General features: G+C 35.9%; 1 protein-coding gene across 11 annotated transcripts in view; it reads left to right on the top strand.

Moving 5' to 3' along the window:
* The window catches only part of TBL1XR1 (TBL1X/Y related 1), a 167,620-nt gene that overhangs the window by 80,619 nt on the left and 59,712 nt on the right, over positions 1 to 27,289 (top strand). For 8 of the 11 annotated variants that reach the window (XM_045788684.2, XM_087861410.1, XM_045788675.2 and 5 more), the window contains one exon: positions 2,623 to 2,691. The exons of 1 other annotated variant lie outside the window; for it this stretch is intronic. The gene's annotated coding sequence lies outside the window, so the exon portion shown is untranslated. Of the gene's footprint in view, positions 1 to 2,622; positions 2,692 to 4,927; positions 5,086 to 17,979; positions 18,099 to 27,289 lie in introns of those variants that run through there. 2 more of the 11 variants (XM_045788681.2, XM_087861411.1) reach the window with 2 other exon arrangements.

Here is a 27,289-nt window from a genome sequence, read left to right as displayed (position 1 = left end):
TCAGGCTGGTGAGATGAAGTCCCACGTAGAAGTCCATGCTCAGCACGGAGTCTTCTGGAGTCTCTCTCCCTCTCCCTCCCCTGACGCACAAGATCTCTCTTTCTCTGGAATAAAGAAATAAATTTTTTTAAAAAAAGGAGTTCCTTAGTTTTTCAGATTGTATTGTATGTGCAAATGGGCATACCCATTGACATATCATATTCCACCGATTTATTCACCCTTCAAATCCTAGAATCAGATATTTTTAAACTACTTAAATGTTTATTAAATTACTGTTATGACCCTTTCCCTTAAGGAGGGATAGTCTAAAAGGAAGAACTAAATGAATCAATGAAGAAAATAAAAATAGAGAGAGGATGATCAGAGAAAACTGAGATTAGAGACCTCTGTGAGCATGATGAAAGAAAGACTCAGTAATCACAGAAAAGTAAGAGAATCAAGCAGAGGAGCAATGATCTAATTTAGAATTTTCCAAAGGCAGATTTGTGAGTTTATGTGTGGTATGTGTGTATACACCGTGGTAGTGAAAACAAATATTCATTGGGGTACAGGGCTCTATTAGTCTATTTATCTTCATTTTTTAATAAAAAAAAATTAAATGTTACTGATATTTAACATAGGGATTCAGATTTGTACCCCTATTTAGCCCGATGTCAGAAAGTCCTGTCTAAGGTGTCACGTAAAGGGATTTGGAGGAGTGTGTGCTCCACAAAGCAGCAGTGGCCCTCCCAGTCCTTTGCTCCATTTCTGGGAATCACCATGTGTCTGAGCTTGCTTTTATAAGTTTACTTTTGTTTGATCATGTAGATTTATGGCTTATATTATCTAGCTTTAACCAGCCCCCACAAAACAGACTAATAGTTTAAAGATTTATGCAAAAAAACCTGAATATAAGAAATGTGAATAAGCATAGGAAACGAGATAATGGTATTGAGTTGATACTTAAACTACTAGAATGAGCTTTTCACCTGCCACGATCTAATCATTTTAGAAGATGGTTGAGATTATCAAGAAGGATATTTGATGTGCGGGCACACATCTTTTTTTTGCTTCTGTTTTCTGTGTTTTAAAATATATGTAATTCAATAGCACCTATTAATTACTTATAAATAAGCAGAATGAATGTGTGCCAGAACTCTTCTCTGATAGGGGTACTCAGCCAGTGTTTGGATAACAAGTAGCTCTGTATAGCTTATAGCTCAAAAATTCATGAAATCTTTATGATAAAACAATTGATGTTTATAACAAATAACCCGGAGATAAACAGAGCCTGGTGGTAATTCAGTTTTTGTTTGGACTCAGTCATGATGTCTGTAGAACATTTCTCCAGTAGATGTTAGAAAGGGTCTATCAGCTAGTTCACAAGTGTCTCGTGCCAAAACACCTTGGTACTCGCTCCGGTGTCTTGAAGCACCAGTGACTGGTGGGATCTTGTGTGTTGACGTAGCTGTCTGTAATTTCAGTAAGTGCGTGCCATGTTTAATAAATATTATTTTAGGGGCGCCTGGGTGGCACAGCGGTTAAGCGTCTGCCTTCGGCTCAGGGCGTGATCCCGGCGTTATGGGATCAAGCCCCACATCAGGCTCTTCTGCTATGAGCCTGCTTCTTCCTCTCCCACTCCCCCTGCTTGTGTTCCCTTTCTCGCTGGCTGTCTCTATCTCTGTCGAATAAATAAATAAAATCTTTAAAAAAAAATAAAAATAAATAAATATTATTTTAATTCCTAGGTAGTGTAACTTAACTACCTGGAAGTTCTGTAGTAGCACTGAAGTTGTTTAGTATGGCCATGGAGTTGGCAGTGAGCACAAATGCGAGTTCTAGTCAATTAAAGATAAGATCAGAGAGGAGCAAACTTCAAGGGATTAAATTCTTTCTCCAGTTATTCAGTGTATTTGCTTAGCTATCTTTTTAGTGTTTACTGACTTAATTCACCAGTAAGGTGTAGGAGGTAATAAAGCTCCTGGTTTCCTTTCTGTGGCCACTGCTTGCCCTCTTGCATGAAACCGTGCTGGAGCCCAGCACATGGTGGAATCTGCCGTGGTCAGCATTCCGCCTGAGAGCCGCCGCTTTGACAGGGTGTGCGAAAAACAACTTGTATATTGACACAGAAGGCACACAGAAAATAACGTGCTGTGGTTTAGCAATTCAGATGATTGGGTAAACTCTGTAAAACGTAAACTATGAAGAGATTAAACTTGAAACCAATCATGCATCTGTCTTTATTAAACAGAATATGTAGAAGGTAATTTGATACCAGGCTTTATGGCTCATGATCATAGATGATGAACACACTATCCTGGGCCCTGTTGCAGTAACGTTTGCACAAGTTAAGTTGAATGGGGGTGAATGTACACTTTGTGCAAATTCATCTCTTCCAATCTCATTTTGTTCATTGTGTCAACCTTTTAGGAATGTTGTAAAGATTCAGTGCCTGCCACATACTACTCAAAAGTTGCTGCTGTTGTTCATGCTAACAGTTGTTGAGGGATAGAAGGATAATCGCTGGTGGTGGGAACCTTACAGATGTAAATAGAATTTGATACATGAAAATTTGGTATGGGAAATTTCTTAAGCTGGATTTGTTTTAGGGCACACTGAATATTTTACTTTCCTTTTTCTCAGCATCAGCAACTTGTGATTGGCGGTACCGGATATTCAATTGCACATCCCCACATCAATGCACTGCCAATGGTAAGAATCCTTCCCACTCCAAATGCTAGTGTTTTAATTGGTCTTTTTATTATTCTCTTATTTGTAAGCATCTATTAAGAATTTTTTAAGTTTCACACAGTTTGACAAAATACATCTATGTTCTGGAGTAAAGAAATGTTTTAAAAAATATGTGTAATGTAAGGCACTTAAAGTAATTTTTGATTATTTAATTATAAAAGAAAAGGGTGAACCCTTACTTTGGAGATGTCCATTATCCGTAGATTTTATAATGCCGTGGCTGTGGTTGCCAGGATAACAAGTATTATATAACGATGATCTTGTATTTTAAAAAATGGGCTGAATTTGTGAATAAAATTTTCTTGTTAAATTTAAGCTATAGCATCAGTAATAGCTCCTGTGTTTTTGTCAGTCATCTTACTAAAATAGTCTTTTTGCATATTGTATTTATCTTAATGTTTTTAGATAATGGGCAGTTAAATGGCTAAGAGTCTACCTGTTTTTAGTGAGTGAATGATTTTCAGGAGAGCCATTCTTACTATTTAAAAAGATTATTTTTAGAAACCTTTCTCTGTGGAATAAAAATCAGTGAGCTGTGTTACAAAGCAGAAAAGCCACTTTGTAGGAGTTGAGATTTGCTTTCTTTTCTGCATATGTCTTGGATGACTTTTGGCAAGAACTCTTGTAAAATTAGATGATAAAATCGGACTAGATTTCTAAAGTTTATTCTCACTGTAGGCTGAATGATCTCATTACGGTTAACTAAAATCAGAATGATTCTCCCATACGAAAAATAATCCCTTACCTAAATGGTATTGGATGTATTTTAGAGTTCAAAAAATAGTAGAAGAATGAATTTTTACTTTTTGGATTTTTTTAGAATTAATTAATGATACTCTGTTTCAAAATATTTTCTATAGTACACTACTAAAATTTTTAATTATTTAATTTTTATTTTAAACATTGAATCAGGTAGCTACAGACTGATAAAGGCTCATAGAACTTGGTGGGAAATAGTATATGCATCAGTCTGAAATAAAAGCTACTAAAAACTAGAACCAGGAGAAGTGGGTGAGATGAGTTATCTGTGAACATATTCCTAGGAAGTGATTCATTTTAAAGATGGACTTGTCAGTATGAGGAAGATTTCTTCTCCCTGTTCCCTCTGTCAGCAGTTAATGGGGAATGTTGAAGAAAATAAGAATTTTTTGTGTAGCCTTACCTAGCATGAAGGATGCCATGCTGCTTCATTAATTTATGAGGCACTTGCTGGGTTCTTTAGGGTGTTTGGGTGACTCATTAGCCATTGTTAAATCTGCTGTTTCCTTTGGAGCATTACAGTTTCTCATGCAAGAAACAACTCTGTGGTAAATCAACTCCATGATTCGGATTACCTGCCCTTGGCTTTATGTTCAGAGTTCACATTTGAAATCTGTTGGTTTTCTTGATTGTTGGAGCCCTAGCAGTTTATGGCATGTCACCCGTGAGAATCCGTTGTGCAGACCTGGTGGGCATCTGAGGCGCAGATGCTATGCAGTTGGCTCTCTCTTCTCAGTGCTTATCTTCAAGTGAATTTTTCAGTGTGCCCCTCACAGAGACGATACATTGGGTTGTTTTTGCGGTGGCTCTTAGACTGTATTGCAAATCAGATTATTTCCAACTCATTTGCCTATTTTGTTGAGAAGTCCTGAAATCATTTTTAAGTCATGATCACAGAAATTTATGTTCATTTATGTTGGTTCTAAATAAGTGTTAGTGTTAGAGATGCAGAAGGCCAAGATTACAACAGGCTTGCTTGTGGTCTAGCTGAGGACACCACAGCCATTTGTACACGTTTGCATGATGTGGTAATACATTTATAGGTATTGGTTCACAGTGGTAGTTTTCTCATGAATCTGAGAAATGCCGAGGTTTTTAGTGAAACCTGTGCTATGTAGTATCCTGTATTTTTTTCCCCTGAAAATGCCATAAAGGAATGTTTTGTGGGAATGTATACCTTACCTCTACCACCCCCACCCTCAACTTTGTAATATAAATAAGGATGAAGGATTTGTAATATTCTCTTTTGCTTACTCTTCACTTGCCTAGGTACAAGTTATTTTAACTCTAATTGTACCTTACATCATTGTGATTCACAGCTACTCTCCTAAATAAATGTTGCATACTCTTTTCTGTAAATATCTTGTTGTATTAGTAGAACCCATTAATACAACAAGTGTGTATTATTATCTTAACTTTTTATTGCGCACGTTTTCAGACATACACACTGAAGAAGACAGAATAGCATAATGAACTCTCATCCAGCTGCAGTAGTCACCAATTTTGTTTCATCTTTAACTACTTTGTTCCATATCTCCCTCCACCACCTCCCCCCAGTTATTTTGGAGCCAATACATGTATCACATGATTTCATTCGTAAGTATTTTAGTATGTATCTATGTAAAGTACGAACTACTTAAAAATATATACCATGATACCATTATCACACTTTAAAAATTGACAATAACTTGTTTTGTATTTGAGAAGGGATTTAAGTATACTTTTGAAAAATTTTAGTAAAACACATAAAATTTGTCATCTTCAGCGTACTGACTCTGCACTTAAAAATATTTAAGTGTAGTGTTAACTGTATTCACATTGTTGTACAGCAGTTCTCTAGACCTTTTTCATCTTATAAAACTTGTACCCATTGAACAAAAACCTCTCATTTCTCCCTCTTAGCGGCAGCTGGCAACATCCATTTTATTTTACTTTCTGGTTTTATGAATTTGATGTTAGCTACTTTATACAGTATAAGTGGAATCATACAGCATTTGTCTTTTGTGACTGGCTTACTTAGCATAATGTCCTCTAGGTTCATCAGTTCTGTAGCCTGTAACGGGATTTCCTTCTTTTTAAAGGTTGAATAGTTCATTATATGCATATACCATATTTTCTTTATTCATTCGTCATTGAACATTTAGGTTGCTTCCATCTTTGGCTGTTGTGACTAATGCTGCAGTGAACATGTGTGTGCAAATCTCTCTTCAAGATTCTGCTTTTACTTCTTTTGGGCATACACCCAGAAATGAGACTACTGGATCATATGGGAACCTCCATACGGTTTTCCAGAGTGGCGGCACCATTTTCCATTCCCACCAAAAGTGCACAAGGGTTCTGATTTTTCTTTTCTCCACATTCTTTCCAACACTTGTTATTTTCTGTGCTGTTCTCTTTCTCTCTCTCTCTCTCTCTGGATAGTGAACATTCTAATGGATATGAGATTATGATGATAATGTTTCTACAAAATCCCAACAAAACCCATACATTACATTTGGTTGGTATGTACATCTTACTCTTCTACCTCTTTACTTACTGCATTATTTCCCTTTTAATTTAGTTGCCATGTGAGGTAATCTCATTCTGTGTTTAGTTAATTACATTCTTGTCCTAAAAGCCTCTCTTTCCCTTGTGCTTTTTTTGCAAACGAGTAGTTAAATCTAATAGCTTAATCTAATTAGGTTTTTTCTTACTTTATTTTGTGGTGTCGAGGTGACAGAATATTTCGTAAGGAGGTCCTTAAGTACTCCATGAAGACATACATACTTAGTTGTCTCTGTTTGTGATATTAGGTGACTTGATCACTGCTTAGTTCTCTTATTTCAATGAGAACATGCAAAATGTTGATATCCTAATTATATCAAGCCTTTATTTATGACCTGTAATATCTCTATAAAGAGAAACTTCTCTCATCAGATACTTGGTTACTCTGTGGCAAGTTTGCACAGGAAAGGCATACTAAATACTTGATGCTTTCCTTTATTTATTTATTATTTATTTAATTTTTAAAATAGTTTTCAAACTATTGAGTTGCTTCCTAGAGTCTTGGAAAAGTAGACCAATGAGGATTTTTTTTTAAGTATCATTGAGCTTGTGGATTTAAATATTTTATATGTTTATTGCATTGCAGTTTTTATTCTTACTATGATGCTCAAATGGTCTTGGCCAAGGAGCCTTTTTAAGTTGGCTTTTATGTAAACTTTTTTCTTTTATATATTTATAATGTTATGTGTTATTTTTATATAAATGTAATAGAAAATATATTGTTAAAATATAAAATATATAAGTGAAACATGTAAGATATAAAATACATATAGAACTCTATTATAGGTAATATTATTTGTATCCTTATGTATATTTCTATATTTAAACCAGTACCACTAATATGATTCCTAAAAACTGCTTTTATGGCCTGTGTCCCACTGAGGTTTACAGTGAAAGTATTATTTTTATAGTACTTGAAGTAAATCCACTTGTACGATTTTTCTGCCATCTTGTTATATAGTTAGGTCCATTTATTTAATTTTATTTTTAGTATTTAGAATTTAAATATTTTGATTTAGTTTTGTTTTATAATTATATATAAAATATTTATGTTACTTCAAAATAAGGTATGTTTTTATTTTCTTACTCCCCTTCTAGGTAACTGGTTTTATCTATATTGCTAGTTTAAAAAAATATAAGCAAATTGGGAGATCATCTTATAGCACTGTATAGAGTCAGTCCTCATTCCTTTTCATGGCTGTGTGATAGTCCATTACATGGATGTACCATATCTGTTTCAGGAATGGGAGTTTTAGGTGTGATTTTAAATATGCATTTTTTTTTTTTAGGCAGTTTGCCACATTCCCTTAGGCATTATGGCATCTTATATCCCTTCCAGCAATGTGTGAGTTTGCCTGTTCACTCACGTGCGAACAGTGCATAGTCGGAACTTTGGGGGGGGGGTGTGTGTGTGTGTGTGTATTTTTAATCTGGTAGATGAGAAATGGTATATCACTGTAGTTCTAATCTGCAGCATTTTGTATGTTTTAGAACTGTTTGTTCTTTGAACTGTTCAAAAGATAGATTCTTATTTTCAAGAATATCTGTCAACTCTTTTGACCAGTCCTTCAGACCTCCTATTTTCTCATGTTCTGATTCTCTAGTCATCCCACAACTTTTTAAAATTAATTTGGCTTAACAATAAGATTTTCCTACTAAGAAAAGAACTATGCTGACCAGTTGTCTTAGATTTGATTTCAAGGAAATCAGACCCTTGGTAGAACCATTTTACTTGAAAAGTGAACCCAGAAAGTTCCTGTGGGGGTGGGGAGTAGTGGGGAAGTAAGAAGAGTTAAAGAGGCCAGGACAGATGCCTTAAAGAGTAGGTTACTGTTGTGGGCATTTGGGGCTCACAGCCTTTGGGTATCGCTGGGAGACAGAATAGACCATGCCTCTGAGTTGTTGCACTCAAGGGGCAATGAAGCTGGAGTAATTTGTCTGCCAACTCGCATTCCGCGTTGGTGGAGATACGCTCTAGGGTGGGGAGGACATGAGCTCCTCAGCAACTCCTCCCTGACCTAACCTGTGGCCAGAGATGGCCCTCAGGTGTTGTGGAAAGAAGCTGCTTAGTTCCTGAGGGAGGTTGAGCGGCGAGGAGGTGACTGGGTGCTGCCAGCATCTGTTGCATCAGTGAATGTTCCAGGCTGTGGTTACGTTTCTCAATGTAAATTAGTAAATCATTCTTCTCATTCTTATATTTCTCTAGTGTATTTTGTTAACATCTATTCTCGCAGAACTTGATTATCCTAAGAGAACTGATAAACGTTTTGTCTTGCTAGATTGAAGATAAGGCCCCAAAGAGTTGCGGCCCTCCCAAGAAGCAGTGACCCTTTTAATTTCTGCTTTTTTTTCCTTTTTTTTTAATTTAAAAGATTTTATTTATTAGTGAGAGAGAGAAAAGCAGGGGGATGGGGAGTGGCAGGCAGAGGGAGAAGCAGGCTCCCCACAGAGGAGGGAGCCGGACGCGGAACTCAATCCCAGGACCCTGGGATCATGACCTGAGCCATGGCAGGTGCTTATCTGACTGAGCGACCCAGGCACCCCCCCCCCTTTTACTGTCTACTTTTTAATCATATCATCTGTAGATTAATTTGTTCTTTTCATTGTAGAAAAGTTCGTTGTCATTATCTATCCTCTGTCTTTCACTGTCCTGTGATTTTGAAGTGGTGTTATTAAATGTGAAGAATGAATGGCCTTACCATATAAATGGCATTGTGTGTGAAGTATTTTCTTTTGGTTGAGATTTTATGCCTCTGGAGAACTAATTTTCAAATTGGTAGTCAAATGGTTACATTGAAAAACTCTTAGTCTTTAGGGTATTTTTCCCCCATTAATGGATGAAGCTGAAAAACACATACAGGCTCAATTTCTTTCAGAAGGGCTTATGCCTTTGTATATGTCTGAGCAGTGGTCTCTTTGAAAATGTATGATTTATCTTTTATTAAAAATAAAAAAAGATAAACTCAGAAAAGCGGAGCACATACATGTTGGAGTTTTAGTTAATTGATCCCCTGTATCTTTACCATTGGATGATTGTTACGTGATGTGAAGCTTCTATAACTAAAATGGGACCCGAAAGATTGTGGTTATCTATCATCAGAAAGTCAAAGAAAGCTTGAATTCTTACGTGGATTTAAGCCTTATATTAAATGTTGTAGTAGAACTTGTTATGGTGGGTTGCTCTTATTATATAAAAATGTATCTTCATGCCTCATATAATTTTGGTGTTGGTTCCATAGGTTCCCTAGGCACCATGCAACCAGAAACAAAATCTAGCTCTCTTCTTATCTCAAAGAACCCAGAATAGAGTGAGAGCAAGAATTTAAAACCCACATAGAGGTAGAAGGATGAGCGATTGATGGAATAATGTTAAAACAAAAAGTGTCCTATCCCTGCTTGTTTTCTGTCCTTATTTTTAAGTATTTCCAACTTTTCAAACAGCCCAGACTGTGTTAAATTCAGTCTTACTAGGTTCTAACATATTCAGGGGTGGACCACATGCTTTCATATTAGCAATATAGCCATAAAATTTGAAACGGCAGGCCATTGCAAGTTTCTTGGGTATATTGAAGCCATTAGGAGTCTCTTTTTTATTCATTCCTCCTTCCTTTCATCAGTCCGTGCATCTCTCTAGTGCATGGTAATACAGTTTTTTTGTTACTTAATTTTTAAGTTTTTGCTCCCAAAAGAAATTAACTTAGTAAATTTTGGTATGTAAAAGACAGGAATTTTTGGTTTTAATAGGTATCGTTTATTCTCTTCTCCATGTTCTGCCCTCTTCAAGCCAGTTGCTTTCAGTCATACCTTTTGACTGTTTTCCCTTGGCTCATTGGAACAGAGATCCTTCACATGACTGTTTTCTCTCCTTCCCTGTTATTACTGTTTTCTCTCCTATGTATGAGGAAATATATTTCACTATATTTTATAAAGGACAGTCTGATTTGATGTTTATTTCCAGTCAGATGTTTAATGGGATCATTTTGAGTTCATTATAATATGATACCCTTTTTTAAGAGAAAGAGTGGGGAAGGGGCAGAGGGCGACTCCAGGAGAGCGAGCATCTTAAGCAGGCTGCACACCCAGTGGGGAGCCTGATGCGGTGAACTGACGACCCTGAGATCATGACCTGAGCCAAAATCAAGAGTCAGATGCTTACCCGATGGGGCACCCCCTATAATCTGATAACTTTTTAAAAATGGCTTAGGAACATAAGGGTGGCCAGATGAAACCTGGGTGGGACCCTAGATTCTCACAAAGATCACGTGTCCTTTATTTTGCATGAGAAACAATTAAGGAATAAAATTGTTACACTGTCCTTCAAAACGAAAGAAATTGTATCTGTTTTAAAAATATGTAGAGGTTTCAGTATTTGTAAATTTACTTAACGTTTTTTGTTATTTTCATTCAAAAGAGGGATTTGATATTTTCGTTGAAATTTCAGAAACTAAGTCACAATAAAACTTTTTTTTTTAATTTTTAAAGATTTTATTTATTAGAGAGAGAGACAGCCAGCGAGAGAGGGAACATAGGCGGGGGGAGGGGGGGCGCGGAAAAGGAAGAAGCAGGCTCCCAGTGGAGGAGCCTGATGTGGGGCTCCAGGATCACGCCCTGAGCCGAAGGCAGACGCTTAACGACTGAGCCACCCAGGCGCCCCACAATAAAACTTTTGATTTGATTATTGTGTACTTTTGAAGTGTATTTTGTTTTTCCTTCACTAATCTTTAAAAATGATTTAATTGAGAAATGTATTTTGTTTTATAATACCTTTTAATATATTCCCGACATATTTCTTCCTCACAGTTGTGAATAGGTGAAGTAAACAGTAGCTTTCATAAAAAGAAATACTTTAAATTCAGGTATTTTGAAATGATATGAAAGTCATTTATCTAACCCCCCCCTTTTTTTTCCTTATAGTGGGCTCCACTCATAGTAGAGATGGCAATTTATTTCAAAGACAAACTTTCTCTGATCTACCTGCCATGTAAGGCTGGCCTTTTTTTTTTTTTTTTAAATCACCACCAGTCTATAGTGTGTGTGTGTGTGTGTGTGTGTGTGTGTGTGTGTCCTATGACTCATCCAGACACCTTGGCCCTTGTTTGCCATCGTGTCTCCCTTCCCTTGCCCTTCCACCTCCACATGTACTACACAGTGTAGCCACCAGTGATGTGCGGTATTGAGCACTTGAAATATGACTAGTCATAGTTGAGATGTGCTGTAAATATAAAATGCATACTAGATTTTGAAGACATGGTATAATCTTGACTTTAAATATTGATTACAAGAAATGATCACATTGGGGTTAAATTTATATATATCATATATATTTTATTGGGTTATATATTGGGTTAAGTAAAATATATTTTTAGAGTAATTGCCCCCTGTTCTCTTTAATAAAATTTTTCATGTGACTACTAGAAATTTAGAATTATGTGGTTTGCATTGTGGCTTACATTGTATATCTGTTGACATTGTTGCCCTAGACCTTGCTAGTCATGCTGCCTGACCTGTAGGTTCTCCTTATCTGCCAGAAACAAGTAATCAGAGCAGTGAAGAATTTGGCTAATGCTGAGACCTGGGGAAACAGGAGTCACCCTTACAGCATTCCTAAAATTAGATCATGGTATTGCCAGGTGAACTGGGGAAGAGACCCAGCCTGTGTTCCTGAAGTGTTACCAAAGGTTCTTGGTTTTGTCACAAGAAAGAATTCAGGGACAGACACATAACATAGGGGACGAATGATGCAAACAATAAAGTTCATTAAAGTGAAAGTACATACTCTGGAGATGTGAGAGCTGGGGTGGGAGGAAACTGGAGCAAGTGGCTGCATGGCGGGGGAGGGGGGTGGGGAGAGGGGGAAGCATGTTGTGGTGGGGTTGGGTTTCTGTCTTTTATTGAGGGCTGTTAACTAGGGGTTAGAATATTCATGACGTGGGGTAGGGATACAGGGTTTCTTGAATTTTCTTCCTGATTGGATCAGTGGTTTCCCATCATGGCATCTGCCATCTTGGGCCTGTCTGGTTTGATCGGGCTTCGTGAGGAGCACGGCCAGGGCAGGCCTCTGCCGTTGCCCACGGTTGGCTCTCTGTGACTCCCTCTCCTGCTGGCCTCCAGGTGTCCTGTTAGAACCTAATAACTGCCTTCTCTAACAACGGGACTGCATTATAAAGCTAAGTAAGTTGTCCTCACTAATTAGGTCCTAATTTACAAATAAGGAATTATAGCTCAGAGAAGTGATGCTGTTTCACATACTTTGTCATAGCTGCAGAACCAAGACTTGAACCAGATGGCTCTCATAGTCCAGCATTCTTTAAAATTCTGTATCATACAAATTATATAGAATCAGTATTTTTCAGAGATGAATCATGAGAGCTGGCACAGGAGCTCAGGAGGAGATAGGATAATAAGGCTTAAAGTATTTTAGTTAGAAATCTCTGGGTTTTGTGTTTTGTTTACTGTTCAGTGCTAAAGATGCAAAATATTGGGAAATTTTTCTTTTATTATAATTGGATATTTTTCTTATCTATTTGTGTTATTTTCTTTCTTGGAAAATCAGTTATTCAGTGTTTACTTTCCCTTGTACTTGTTATCTTGTCAAATAATTTTTTTCCCTGGGACGCCTGAGTGGCTCAGTCAGTTAAGCCTCTGCCTTCTGCTCAGGTCATGATCCTGGGCTCCTGGGATGTAGCCCCACATCGGGCTCCCTGCTCAGCGGGGAGCCTGCTTCTCCCTCTGCTCCTCCCCCTGCTTGTTCTCTCTCTCTTTCTGTCAAGTAAATAAATAAAATCTTTAAAAAAAAATCATTTTTTTCCCCAGTTGTAAAGTTTCCATTTGGCTCTTTACTTCTGAGACCTGTCTTTCCTGTCAAGTGTATACCTTTACCCTGTGGAGTATGGACTAAAATAGCTGCCTTAACGTTTTTGTTTGATAATTCTCACATCTGGATAATCTCAAGATTGGTATCTCATTCTGGTCTTTCTTTGAGAATTGGTTAGATTTTCCTGATTCTGTGTATGTTAAGTAATTTTGGATTGTATCTTATGAATATTGTGGGGTTTTTGTTTTTTAATTAAAACAGGTGATCCGTGTGGTTAGTTCTCCTTGTCTGTGCAACAGGCACTGTCAGCCTCCACTGCCAGTTCAGTGTTCGTAGCCGTTGATGTGCTGCTTGGGGCCTGCTGCTCGCACGCACCACTCAGGGTTAGTGTGGGACCTGAGGAGTGGCTTATGTCTGGTGTGTTCTACATACATGTCTTGGGATGCCTTTGGGACTTGCGTTGGTTCATGGGCAGAATTACAGTATTCCCTCCTCCAGCTCTCATCATCTCCTGCTCCCAGAGGCCTTTTCTTGGTTTAGTTTGACTCTTTGGATCAAAAGGGCCTAGATCAGTCAAGCCCTTGAGGACACGAAAAAAAAAAAAAAAAAAACCACAAAGAGATTTGTCGATTATAGTTTTTTCGAAGTGGAAAAATAGGGAGTTATAATTTTAAAAATGAAGCAGTGGATCCTCCTGGACAAATCCTCCCACAGATTGTGACTACAGCCTCTAGATAATATGTGAGAAAACATGTGGACACTGCAAAGCAAACAAAAACAAGTAGAAACTGGACTTGAAGTGGTTTCTTAAAAAAAAAAAAGGGAATGGCCCTTGGGCGAGTTTCTCATCTTGCTGGTGTTTTGCTTCAGGCAGGCTCCTCTTGGCTTGTTTGCAATCTTACTGGCGTGAGGAATCAGATCAAATTCAGAAATAGCACAGCAGCTGTAGGGTGATGGGAGTCCAGCAGGAAGAAGAGGGAGGAAATCCCGGAAAAGAAAGAACCACAGTGGTGGAATACCAGATTCTGTGTAGAAACTCTGCCAACTGTGTGGCTGACCCCTGAACCGGACACAGTTCAACAAGAAAATAGATAAACTGCTGCATACGTACAACACAATACTGCTGAGCAGCAGGAAGAACAGAGTCTTGATATTTGCAGCAACTTGGAGTAATCTCTGAAACAGAATGCTGAGTGAACGTAGCCTTGTGTAAAACCAGAGGGCATAATAATGATTGCATTTCTATGATGTCCTAAAAACAGTTAAATTTACCTATTGTGTGTTGGGGTGGGGGAGGCAAACCTAATGTTTAAAAAAAAAAAAAAAGTGGCCAGGCTTAGAAAAATGGACTCATGGGTGTTGGGGACAGGGATTCAGTGGGAATGGGCATATGAGAACTTTGTAGAGTGATGGTAATACCCTGTGTCCTGTTAGGGATTTGGGTTACTTGAGTATATCATTGAATGGTAAGCCTAATATCTATCCATTGTATTTTATGTAAATTTTTCTTTCGAAAAAACACTATTAAACACTGTATTAAGTACTTTACTGTAATTAGTAACAGAAGCTGAAGTGTACATGGGGAAAGTATATGGATCTGCAGTTTATTTTGAAATGCTTCAGAAGTTAAGATCAATTGAGAGAATGGTAAGACAAATAATAAGCGTTAATTCTAAATCTCAGTGATGGCCATGTGAATACTTTCTTCAGAGTTTTTAAAATGTTTTCTGTAGGTATGAAAATTTTCACAATAAAATGTTATAAAAATATTAGTAGGTAGTATTTTTCTAAACCAGTTTCCTGTTTGTTAATAGGTTGTTGTTAATAGCTTTTATCAAAATTGATATTTTTTTAAATTTGAAAATATTTTAAAAAGTTTATGAGTGGCATTTTTGTGCCTGTACACTGAGCTCTGAACTTTATAGGATACAGAAAGATACAGAAATAAAAATGAAGAGTAAAAGTGAGAAGACAAAACATACCCACACAAGTAATTTGATTACTTCAAAGTGATATAGCAAAGACTCATTAAGATCATTTATAATACATAAATTCTGAGGGGATGGATACATAATTAGAGTATGCTTGATGTCAAGTATGATTAATGGGAGATGGAATCTCTTGGGTTGCTTATTTTGAACAAGTTTTTGAAAATACTATTAGAGGCAATTATTAGATTATCTTCCCATTTTTAAAATTGACTAGTTGTCAGTTGTCATTTGTGAGTTTTTGCTTAGGACACATTTTTTTTAAAAGTATGTTGTGTTCGTTAATCAAAAGAGGATGCTGCATAATTTTTATGGTAGAATTGTTAGCCAGATTAAATTAGAATTTTTTCTTTTAAATCTGTATTTTAGGAATATGGTAACAGTATGTTAATGAGTTGTTGGGTTAAAAGGCAAATGATCATTGTTCCAGAATTTTGTGGTTCTTTTATAACATTTTTTGAGAGACAACTGTAGCGCCATTAAAATATAATGCCCAGTATTAAGATGACCATTTATAAAATACTGATTCATTTTTTGTCCTTATTTACCCTTAGAAAATCTATTCTGATAGGCTAGAGTTTTAAAATGTATATATCAGAATAAATTTTAAGTAGGTGAGGATGAGAGAAAAGTAAAACAACATTAAAATAATTAGGGGGAATGAACTATGAGAGACTATGGACTCTGGGAAACAAACTGAGGGCTTCAGAGGGGAGGGTGGTGGGGGGTTGGGATAGGCCGGTGATGGGTATTAAGGAGGGCACACATTGCATGGTGTGCTGGGTGTTATACGCAAATAATGAATCATGGAACACTACCTCAAAAACTAAGGATGTACTGTATGGTGACTAACATAAATTATTTTAAAAAAGTATTAATTACAAATTGTAATAATGAGATGTGAGATTTATAGCTATTAATTTGATCAACTCAGTTTCTCTTTTCTTGGCAGTTTTTTCTTCCCCAGTTCTGAAACAAGAATTTTCAACAAAACTAAGCAGTTACTAAATATATTTTAGAAAATAAAAAGTTATATGAAATTGTGTGATGTTATAAGGGCTTCATATTTTCTTAGTAACCAAAATAGTCTGAGTTGGACTTATTTTTGGTCTTTTGTCTTTTTAATCTTCAATTGTATTGCAGTAATAAAAAGAATTACCATTTCTAGTTATTATAACTTTTTCAAAGCACTTGTGCTGCTATGTTGTGCCCAGCTATAGCCATTTATATTGTTCCAAGAATTCTATATTATTGATAACTAAATGAGGTATTTTGGTCTTTAAGGAAATCATATACCATGTGATGAGTTATGTAAGTGATGGAAAGAATTACAAATGTGTTTATGTTCTACAAATAGAAATTTAGTTAGGAACAATCCAGTGGGCTTCATGCGACATACCAACTAGTTATTTAAATTATAAATTCTCCTTAAGCTGCTGCTGATCTTGGTGCCAACCCTTCCTAGAGAAGAATATTTACCCAAGACAGTAGTTCAGTCCTGAATTTTTGCAGGAGCTGGTTTACATCTGTATAATACTGGCTAAAAACAATATGGCTTATAGTATTTTATCATTAATAGTGTTCTTGTCAGTAAATAAAACTAAATGTTTAAGTCTCTCTGAAAAAGTCATGGGGGTGGTAAGGTAGATGGAGATAATTACTGGAAACAGCTCATGCTCAAAATAGAGCCCTAAAGTATGCTTTGCATATCCATCCTGATTTCTGTTGTTTGCCATTAAAAGTTATTTTAATCAGCTCATTAGGATTGTAAATCAAAATACCTAAATTAAAATGGAAAATAAATTCATTGTAAAGGAAAATTTTGTTTCACAGGTGTTTTCATCTCAAAGACACATGGATATCACAACCGTTTTAAGAGTAGCCAAGAACAGATTTCATTACCATCAAGCCTGCTTTAGTTTTGCCTTTGTTTCTACCAACCAGAGAGAATTTTATTAGTGATTCTGAATAACTTATTAGGCAATATATTGCCAAGGTGAAATGCTCAAATGAATAATTAATGGAATTGCTTGTATGCCAAGTTATTTTATAATCACTTTAGGTAATTTGCATAAAACAAGCTTTGAAAAACAAGGTTTTTTTTTGTTTTTTTCACTGACTGTTTCATTGTATCTTTATATCTTTTAAAAGATACAGATTACATTCTTTAAAAGAGTAGATTTTTGACAGATTCTTGATTGTAGAGATAGGTTTATTGGTTCTTATATTCCTGGAGTTTTAAGTCTGCCTGGTAAGAACCGTAGCTTCAACGTAAGCGATAAATAAATTGTAGAATGTCAGCTGATGTATGAACTTAAAATGTAGTAATCAGTTTATTAGATCCTGAAGGATTTACTCGGACCAGGCAATTAATGTTATTTAGGTAATTGCAGTTAGACAACCACCAATTTTTTGAGGCTCCAGAGCCTTTCTATTATTTGTTACTAGTAGAAGCTTGATCTCTTTCAGTGTAGAGAACTTAACACTTTTTAAATGTTTCTGAGTGTCATTGGGAAAAGAATTATTTCAATTAGCTCTGTCAGAAGGAGAAGCCAGGTTCTATTTTGAGAGCTAACCAGGAAAAAAAATTATGCATAGGGAAAATATACTCATTAACAAAGCGGATATCACAAGCATAATTATTTTATTGCTTATTAAAATTAAATAATTGTTTAATTTACTCTAATCATTTTTCTTGGCATTTTACTTTTCGTTCAGCTACTTAATTGGGGACACTCGTGAGGCACTTTTCGTCTGACGTAATTGTTAGCTCACAGGTGTTTCGGCACTGTTTTCTGGATTTACTCGGGCAGTCTGGCTGGCCAGAGGTGAATAGGGTTTTTCAGGTCACGATTTGGTCACTTATTGCTAATCTTATTGAGATGATAATGCCATAAGGCTGATATATCGTAAAAACCTTTCTAGCAGTTAAAAATTATAAAGTAATTGCTCTTTGAAATTCAAAATTTTGTGAACATTGTTTTCATCTCTGTTCCTACCTGCTGTTTCCCATGTTAACAGTTAAACTTCGCTGTTAACAAAAGTCCCACATTTTATTGCTTCTTGAATTTGTCCATAGACTCCTTCAATGTTAAAGCTAGAGGAGCCCTCTCCGATGTCTAATTCAGCACCCTCATTTTACAGATGAGGAACTGAGGCCTTGGACTAGAACAGAGGTCCCCTCACTCAGTCCAGGACTCTTTCTATTACATCATGCTGCTGCCTGATGTTTGTTTACGGGACTCAGCAACATCACGTACAGGGTGAGCTTTTTTTTTTTTTTTTTTTTTAATGAACACACACAAAGTGATTTGCTACTCATCAACTGCTGTTCGCCATTCCTGTCTGACTCATTCTCTCCTTTTTTTACCCATACCTGTCTTAATCCATAATATAGTGCAGTTACTCGTGACTTTATTTTGGTGCTACTTGTTCTTGGCATTCAACCATTATTTTTAAGTCAGACTTTTAGTAAGGCTTTTTGTCAGTAATCACTGAAGCGTTAACCAGGCACTGTAGCAACAGTAGGTCAAAGTTTATGATAGGACGATTTTGTAGAGTTTTACATTTAGATTTAACAAAGAATTACAGGTATGTACAAGAGTATGGATATGGCATCTAAGAGCAGATGGTGATACTAGATACGAGAGCAGTTTTTTGTGAAATAATAAAATGCCAAGAAATATTAGCCAACGGTGTGACATAATTGTGATAACAGTGGCCTATCCTGTGAACTCACGGATTTAAATAAGCATATTTGTGTTTTAGACTTTCAAGTTATTTTTTGTATTGATGTTCAGATTCTCCCATATTTGGCTACTGAGTGCCTGTTCATGTTGATTCTTGTGTCCTTCAGATGAGACCCTATTGATTTTAGGTAGCTTCCTTGTTTTCTGGTGTAAGATGTTACGTGGTTTAAGCTAGAACATGGTTTTCAGGGGTAACTCAAGGACTTTCAAGTTCTCATAGTATATGATTTATAGGTTTCTATAGGACCAAAGTGTCATTTCCACACCCCTTTCCATTTTATTTTTATGTTTTTTGAACACTGTCCACCATTAATTTTGCTTTTGTGAAAGAGTAGGAAAAAACAGTGTCTGTTGGCTTAATGAAAATTAACATGTTTCTCTTGTATATTCATTTTTTTAATCTGTTCTCTTATGTCACTGGAATAACCCTGCTGTCAACTTTTACAATTTTAAGGTAGACTGTAACACTAATGCTCAACTATGAATGCCGAATGAATTGGTTGGATTGGACAGCATTCCACCATCACAGTCACTTCACACAGATACTTTGTATCACTTACATATTACATATTGTAAAGTTTTTGGAGTTCTTGGACTATTTAGTTATTTATATCAGCCATTTTAAAGGGTCCCTACCCACCTGCCAAATAACTAATTGGATTTTAGGTGAACTAAGTCAGAGGTCCAGAAATGTCCTGTGACAGTTTTCTTGAAAACTTACCTGTGGGAAGAAGGGAAGTGGATTTTTTTTTTTTAATTAGTGCATAAGTATATATAAATTGTGTGTGGATTGTATTTCTTATGCTGGAATGGGAGTGTGCTGTATTTTATGAAATGAAGTTTTTTTTTGTTTTTGTTTTGTTTGTTTTTTAAAATACATTCGAGGGGCGCCTGGGTGGCTCATTCGATAAGCGTCTGCCTTCGGCTCAGGGCGTGATCCTGGCATTCTGGAATTGAGCCCTACATCAGGCTCCTCCCCCGGGAGCCTGCTTCTTCCTCTCCCACTCCCCCTGCTTGTGTTCCCTCTCTCGTTGGCTGTCTCTCTCTCTCAAATAAATAAGTAAAATCTTTAAAAAAAAAATAAAAGTAAAAATACACTTGAATAGCTGCTATGTGTTCGGTGCTAGGTGTAAAGTGTAGACTGTCTTTTAAATATTTATAATTTGTGGTTGGAAAAACAAGTATGCATAGTAAGAGGTGATATAATGACAGCATTAGCACTTAAATTATAATTGGTCTTCCATACATTCCTACCTACCCTGCCAGGTGTGTAGGTTAATTTTATTCCTGTTTTGCAGAACGAGAAACTGGGGTTCAGGAACTTGATTTAATGTCCATATGTCAAAAGCAGTAGCATTTGAAAGAAGCCATCAACATTCTGATTTCTAATCTGATAATCTTTTGCTACTGCCCAGTTTTCAGAAGAGTAAAAAAACAAAACAACAAAAAACCCAACTGTGATGTTGGTGTTTGAATAGGCTTCATAGGGAGATGACATTTAAAGAACAGAAGAATTTCAGCACTTATAGTTGCAACAAAGAGCCAAATAAAAAGCAGGGGTTTTAGAATGATACACCTGAATATATGCACCTGACGGGTGGAGTAGATTCCAAGAGATATTGTATGGCTAGATACTTTGAAATCGTAGAATTGGGAACTTAAGTGCCTGGCTAATCCGTTTGGAGTGAAATGTGGCAGTTATTAGTAGCAGTAAATATATATGATATAATCAGTTATGTTTTATGCCTTGGTGTCAGAAGATGATAGGAAGAGACCTAGGAGACTCTGAGGCTAATGTAGTAATACAGGTGACAGGTACTATAGAAAGAAAGGCATGATGAAAGTGGTGCTGTACAGGGAATAGGAGACAGACTCTATAACGTTGCAGGTAAAAGCTGAGATAGGAAGTTACATCCAACATGATACTGAAGTTTCAAGTGTGGTGAATGGTAGAATCAGTGGTAGTTACGGGCGAGAGGAGAAACAAATTTGGGAGTATGGGACATAAATTGCCTCAGATAATACTGAATTACGAGATTCAGCAAAGGCATATAAATAGATGTGTTCATCAGTCAGCTGGAATTGGATTCTCTGAGTGGGAAAGATCGGGGTGTGTGGAGTGGCACATAATAGGAGAGATGGTGGTTTTCTAATTCTTTAGAGTGTTTGAGATCCTTAGTTGGGACAGTAGACAGAAGATCAGAAGGCTAAAAAAAGATGAGCTGTACATATATTAGGGCAGGAAGAAAAATCAAGAGAGGAGAAAGGGCAGATTCAGGAAGCCAGCTGTTAGAAGTTAAAAGACTGTTCTGATTTTCTTCTTAAATGCTGAAAAATGGCCAAGAGTGGAGATCAGGGATTATGAAAACCCATTGGATTTGGCGGTGATTAATAACAAAGTGTTTTGAGTTCAAAAGGTCAAAAAAAGTAGAACTTTAACAATAACAAAAATAATTTTATAAAAATGTATTTTCTTTTATATATTATACTTTAATGTGTAAATGTGATTATTTACATTTTGTACATAAGAGGAGACTCTTTCCTTTTGTCCTCCCCCAACAGTTTATTATTTTTAATGATTGTATAATACATGAATATCATGAATATACTACAGTCTTATTTTGGTACTCTTTTAATGAACATTTATCTTATTTGTTTTTCCTTTTTTTCCACTAAAAAAACCCAGTGTTCCTAAAATATCCTTAGGAACTTATGTTTTATTTCTCTAGGTTGTAGGGTATGTGTATTTGTTGACTGACCATTTCAGTAACAAAAAAAATGTCAAATTCTTATGATTCAGTCTAATATTTTTACTTGTAATAGAGGTTGACAGATTGTTTTTCAAAAGACTTTTTCACATCTTCACTTGAAATATAGGGGAATAACCTTTCTAAATCTTTTAAATATTTACCAATTTTAGTAAGTGTGATTTTACTCCTTGTCACTTTGATATGTATTTCCTTGATAAACTAGTAAATCTTTATGTATTCAGATATAACTGTCTTTTCTTGTATAGTTTTTGAGTTTCTACTCTTGGTTAAAAAGATTTTTTCTGTTCTCTATATTGGACATGTAGCCTCAGTGTTTTGTTGAGATGTATATGTGGAGTATGTGTGTATAGGTACATGCATACACATATTTATTTAAAATATCCAAGTATTCTATCTGGAATTTATTTTTGTCTGTTGTAAAACACGTGTGTCCCTTTTATTTCCTTTCAGATGGATAGTCACTTGTTGCAACACAAGTACAGTACCACTCCATTTTTTCCCTTTGCTCAGATCTTTGTGTCTTCCAGTAGAATATTACGTTTAAGTAAATATTTAATAGTCTTTTTGCTCTTGTAAATGGAATATTTATTTTCTTCTCTGTATTTAAAGGTGCTTATTATTGGAGCAGAGAAAAGCTATTGTTTTTATTAGTCTCTGTATTAAATTCCCTAAAGAAAGGCTAGTAATTTTGCTAATGATATGGTAGTATAGCATAGAAGACCCAACAGATTCTATGATACAATTTTTTTGTCTTTTGTATCTTTTTTTACTTCTTCAGAAAGTCAGCACAAAATAATAGGATAAATAAAAATAAAGATTTTGAAGTAAACAAAAAGTCAAGTAAGTACTAATAACTTTTACCAAAGAAGTGAAGTCACCTGAGATTGAGGGGCTTTTGGTGAGATGGGCTCTTTGAGGGAAGTTAAAATCCATGATGGAAAATTTGATAAAGAAATTAAAGACATAATAAAATGATTGCCAAATGGCTCAGAGGGGCAAAATGATGTTAGATACCATTATGGTTTGGGGTTTACATAAGTGACATGGCTTGAGTGGGAATTGGCAAGACTATTTGAGCTGAATGTCAGGATTATAGCATTTGTTGTTAAAATGTCAGATCAGTAGATTTGCATCAAAATGGAGGGAAAATAGATACGGTCCAGGAGGTATGATGACGGATTGAAGGATACTGAGAAGTATGAGTAATTTGAGATAACCATGAAAACCTGTTCAATTAGAAACTGAGTAGATCAGAGATTTAAGGAATTTACAGTTAAAAAAAAAAGGGTGTGTGTGTGTGTTTGTGTGTGTATGTGTATGTGTGTGTTATAGTTACAGGACTCAAAGATAGGGAAGTTTTGGAATTTTGTGGCATGATACACAAGTCACAGTTTGCATGCCCTGAGAAACTTGCTAAAATATACATGCCTCGGCTGTATCTCTGACTTGCTGAAACTGAAGACTTTTCAGGGTTGTCATGAAGTTTATGATATTACTTTGAAAAAGCTGCCACAGTTGAATTTGATAGGCCATACCAACCAAGGACCAGTGGTGGGCTAGAGACGAGTGTGGTGGGCCTTTTTCTTTTTTCATATTCAGGGTTTGTCCAAAAAGAAATGGAGATACAAGTTATCAAAATTGTGCAAGTAATAGAGATGAAATTGAAAATGGATGAGAAGGAACATGGAATGTTTGTCATTGAAGATTATCTTTCTCGTCTTTTAAAACACTACTGACTAGTAGAAAGAAAGAGCTTTATTCACTGTTTGCAACAAATAATACTTGAGTGCCTTTTGTGAATCGGGCTATATTCCAGGCACAAGTATAGTAGTGAGTAACAAGGATCAAGTATCTGCTGTCATGTAGCTTGCTTTTTTTTTTTTAATGAGTGTAAGTTGTCATTCATAGAGTATTTGTTGAGTCACCCGTGTTTGAAAAATCTCACCTGTACCACACATTGTATGATCCAGTGTTTATTTTTTCTTTAGAGTAGTGATCTATGTCAACAAAACACTTAATTTTGAAATGAATGCTTTCATTTGTTGCTGTTATCTCTACTTTTCTCTTATTGTTTAAGTATTGCCTTCAAAGTTTCTGTTACCACTAATATTTAAGCAGGGAGAAGAAAAAGGTGAACCCATTTCCACTACATAATGGAAAAAAAGAATATTCTTTTAGTTGCTAGCAGTCTTGAGTTTCAGCACAGTCGGCTTTTTAAATATAGAACCAGATGAAAGGGAAATAATTTCATTCTCCTACCTGCTGGCCATGAATAGATTAAAATTTTTTATTAAGATAATCCAGTGACATCTAATCAAGTAACCAGACACAGGCTGGACGGGCGGAGGTCTTCCTCTTCTAATCCAAATCTCTATAGAAGTTTTGGAAATGATAGCAGATGCTTTGTATTCATCTCTGTTTTGCATAGGCAAAACACTGAAACACTATTTCATTGGTTTCAGTTTTCCATAATGTTCATACCTAGTGCTATAGCCATTCCTTTTAGTCTTTTAAATCAGTTTTTTGTTTTAAAGAAGACAGTGATCATATGTCATTGCTTTGAGATTTTCATTAATCCGGACAGCCTACAACAGGAAGGGAAAAATTCTCTCGTTCCATTCAGCTCTAAAACCTTTGATTCTTATAGGTCATATCAGCATTAATTTTATATTAGCAGACCCCCAGAAATACTACTTTCCTCCTGATTTGTATTATTCTTATTATAATTTATATTTTGAGCTTTTAGGTAAGTAGAGCACCTGTAAAATGCTGAGACAACTTGTAGTAGGTGAAAATAGGTGTTACTTGTGGGAACAGTTTTAGTCTTAAAAATGTATATACCTCAATTCAAATGCTTTTTTAAAAAAATTGTATAGTTGGCACACAATGTTACATTAGTTTCAGTTGTACAGCATAGTGATTCAGATGTTTGTTTCTAATTTAATATGTATTCATTTTCACTATAACATTTTATATATAACCTTATTATAACAGTAACTCTTATTATAATGTTATGTATTTTGAGGTCAAATGTTCTTAAGAACAATGGCCCAAGCAGAACTTCATATATTTTTGAAAGAATATTTCTTTTTCTTTTCATTTGTTTTAGAGAACTGTGCAAGAAAATTATGTGGTAAAAAAGGGGAATTATTACATAATTAAGATAAAAACAAAGGTTAAATACCTGATTACCATGTGGTAATTAAGGGGGTTTTGCTGTTCTAATAAGAAAGCTTTACTACTTACTTCTTAATATTAGTATTTTTGGAGTAAATCAGACTGATTCTAAAGTTGCTGTCTATGGGTGTAGACAGTTTCCTCTTTTCTCTCTAAACGCTTTCCCTCTCCAAGAAAGAGGTGAGGTCTTGAGCCGAGAAGAAAAGCACTCATTCTCATTGCACGGCCTTAGAATTTTGTTTCTTTAAAACTACTTATTTGAGCATCTGGTATACATTTGTGTTATGTTGAAGGAAGAAGGCTATTTAATACCTGTACTTGAGAAACACTAAATCGATCTGCAGTTTAATGGTAAATGGTATATATTATTTCCGATGAAAACCCTTGGATTATGTCTAGATGAACTCAGAGAGAGTCCTCTTCTCTGGAGCTACTTTCCAGAACAGAGTCAAGCCCAGGATTTTATATTCAAATGAGGATCTTAATCTTTAAACAAAGTGAGGTTTAGAAGACTACTAGGGTACATGTTGAGTATGAAGTAACATTCGTTATATTGTCTCTATACTCACTGCCCTCATTGTTACAATTGCCCCTGCCCTTCCCATTAATATAGAGAAAAGGTTAGGCTTCATGTATTACAGTGGTCCACAAAAGATACAAGCCTCATGAGAACCTGGAAGAGGTGAAGGGAGTTAAATTTTTTCTTTTGTCTCCCAAATGACCTTTTCAGATGGTTAGTTTTAGTCAGTATCCAAATAAGGTCTACATACTGCTCTTGGGTTGCTAAATTTAAGCCCCTTCCACTTTTTGGTATGAGAAAACGATTCATTTGTATTGTCGAATTTCCTATATTCTGAATTTTACTCTGCATCCTTGTACTGCTAACATATTTCACTGTTGGCCTGTATTTCTGTTAAGTGGTAGTTGGAAACCTGATTAAATTCACTTGTAGTTCTTTGATCATGAAGTCTTCTTTTTCCTTGCATTTGCGTGACACCGCCTGAGGCATAAACCAACTGGTTGTGTCACTTTCACTGATGGTGATATGGATTAGTTGGTTCAGTTGTTGTTAGCCTAATCCACCCATTACACAGTTCCACATCAGATTTTTCCCTAGTGGGCTTAGCACCATTAGTGATTGTTGCTTAGATTCATTATTTTCTTAGGGATAGAAATGATTATTTTCTAATTATATCATTGTTTTTGCGTTGATTGGCTGGAATTCTGTAAAGGACTGTTCCTAATCAAGTGTTGTGATATTCTGAAATAGAATTTGCACAAGAAAGGCAGAGTATGTGCCTGAATGTTTTAGTTACCAATTTTCAGAATACTGAGTTGGTGGTACTCTAGTAACCTCTCAAGGTGACCAGTGATGTGGATTTTATTTTTAATTTTTATAATCTATTTTTGAGGTGGTTTAATTCACTTTATTTCTGTCTCCTTTTGACATGACAGGAGTGGTCTTTGGTAGTCTCCTTGCTTTCTTGCATGACAAGATGTTCCAGGCTTCCTGCTGCAGTCCTGAAATTGGCCATTCCTGTAGGAAGTTCTGACTCCTTTTAGTGGACAGTGTTTATTTAGAGACTATAATTCAGTTATAGAGTGCTTTTTACTTGAGGTTGCCATTAACTGCTTGTAGGACTTTTTAGGCCTAGGGAATGTATATTTTTAGTAAGAGAAAAACAAATCACAAATTCCTACTTATATTTTAATTCATGTGTATAATTATAGGGTTTTAAAGCTTGATTGTATTGCGTGAATTTTACTGAAAATATGTCCGCGTATTATAAACTTTCAAATAATTTTAGTTTTTTGTATTCAGTTCCATCAAATACAAGTTTCATAATAAAAGTAAAACGATCAGACGTATTTGCCATCGAGACAGATTGTTCTCTAGGACAGTGTGACACATTGAGCTTCTCACTTCTTAGCTCCCTAGCAGATCGCTCTGCGTCCTCCACACGTAGCCAGCTTGTACAGGACTACGTCATGAAGAGAAGACAAAACAATTTTCACTGCTTCTCTATTTGTATATCTTTTTCCTTTCTGAAAATTTTGGTTTGAAGACTACTGAAAGCAGTTTAAAGTTTCTTTGCAATTCTTTTTTGTCCCTAGGGATTATATGCAGTCAAAATATTGATTTAAAGTATATTAGTTTTCTTTATGACTACAAGTAACTTCACCAGTTTTAAAAAATATTTATTTTCTGTGTATCTTAAGCGTAGATAATGTTGGTTGGCTGTGGCTTTGTTCCATGTCTTCTCACTTGGGGATCTAGGCTCTTAGAGCGTGCCCAGTATATAGGACATGTTCATTCTTGTGGCAAGAGAAAAGAACAAGAGAGCTGGTAGACCTTTGTAATACCTTTAAAATTGTGATTGGCTGTGGTACGTATCATGTCTTCTCAATTTCCATTGGCCAAAGTGTGTCACACGGCCAACGTCCAAGTTGTTGGGGGTGGGCATGAGTAACTCAATTGTAGGAAGAGAGAAGAGTGATTCTGAGCAGTAATACATTCGCCCACATAAAGTCAGTTAAATTGACCCCTGTATGTTGATGCCTTCCTAGTAACCATAATTAGTACTGTTTTGAATTCTGTTATCTATCTGACAGGCATGCTGGGGAAATAACTGAAGGTCAGGGAGAAAAGGCTTTTGTTAACCTTTATCTACACCTGCCATCTGCACTTTTGAAGGGGTAAAATGATGGCATCTGTGTTTACTAATCCTGGGCTTTCCAAACTTAATGATTGTTGTA

The sequence above is a fragment of the Ursus americanus genome, chromosome 4 (assembly GCF_024610735.1).
Source record: "Ursus americanus isolate L20-20 chromosome 4, mUrsAme1.1.p, whole genome shotgun sequence".
Taxonomy (NCBI): Eukaryota; Metazoa; Chordata; class Mammalia; order Carnivora; family Ursidae; genus Ursus; species Ursus americanus.
Note: the sequence above shows the minus strand (reverse complement) of the source record. Positions and strands in the feature narration are given on the sequence as shown.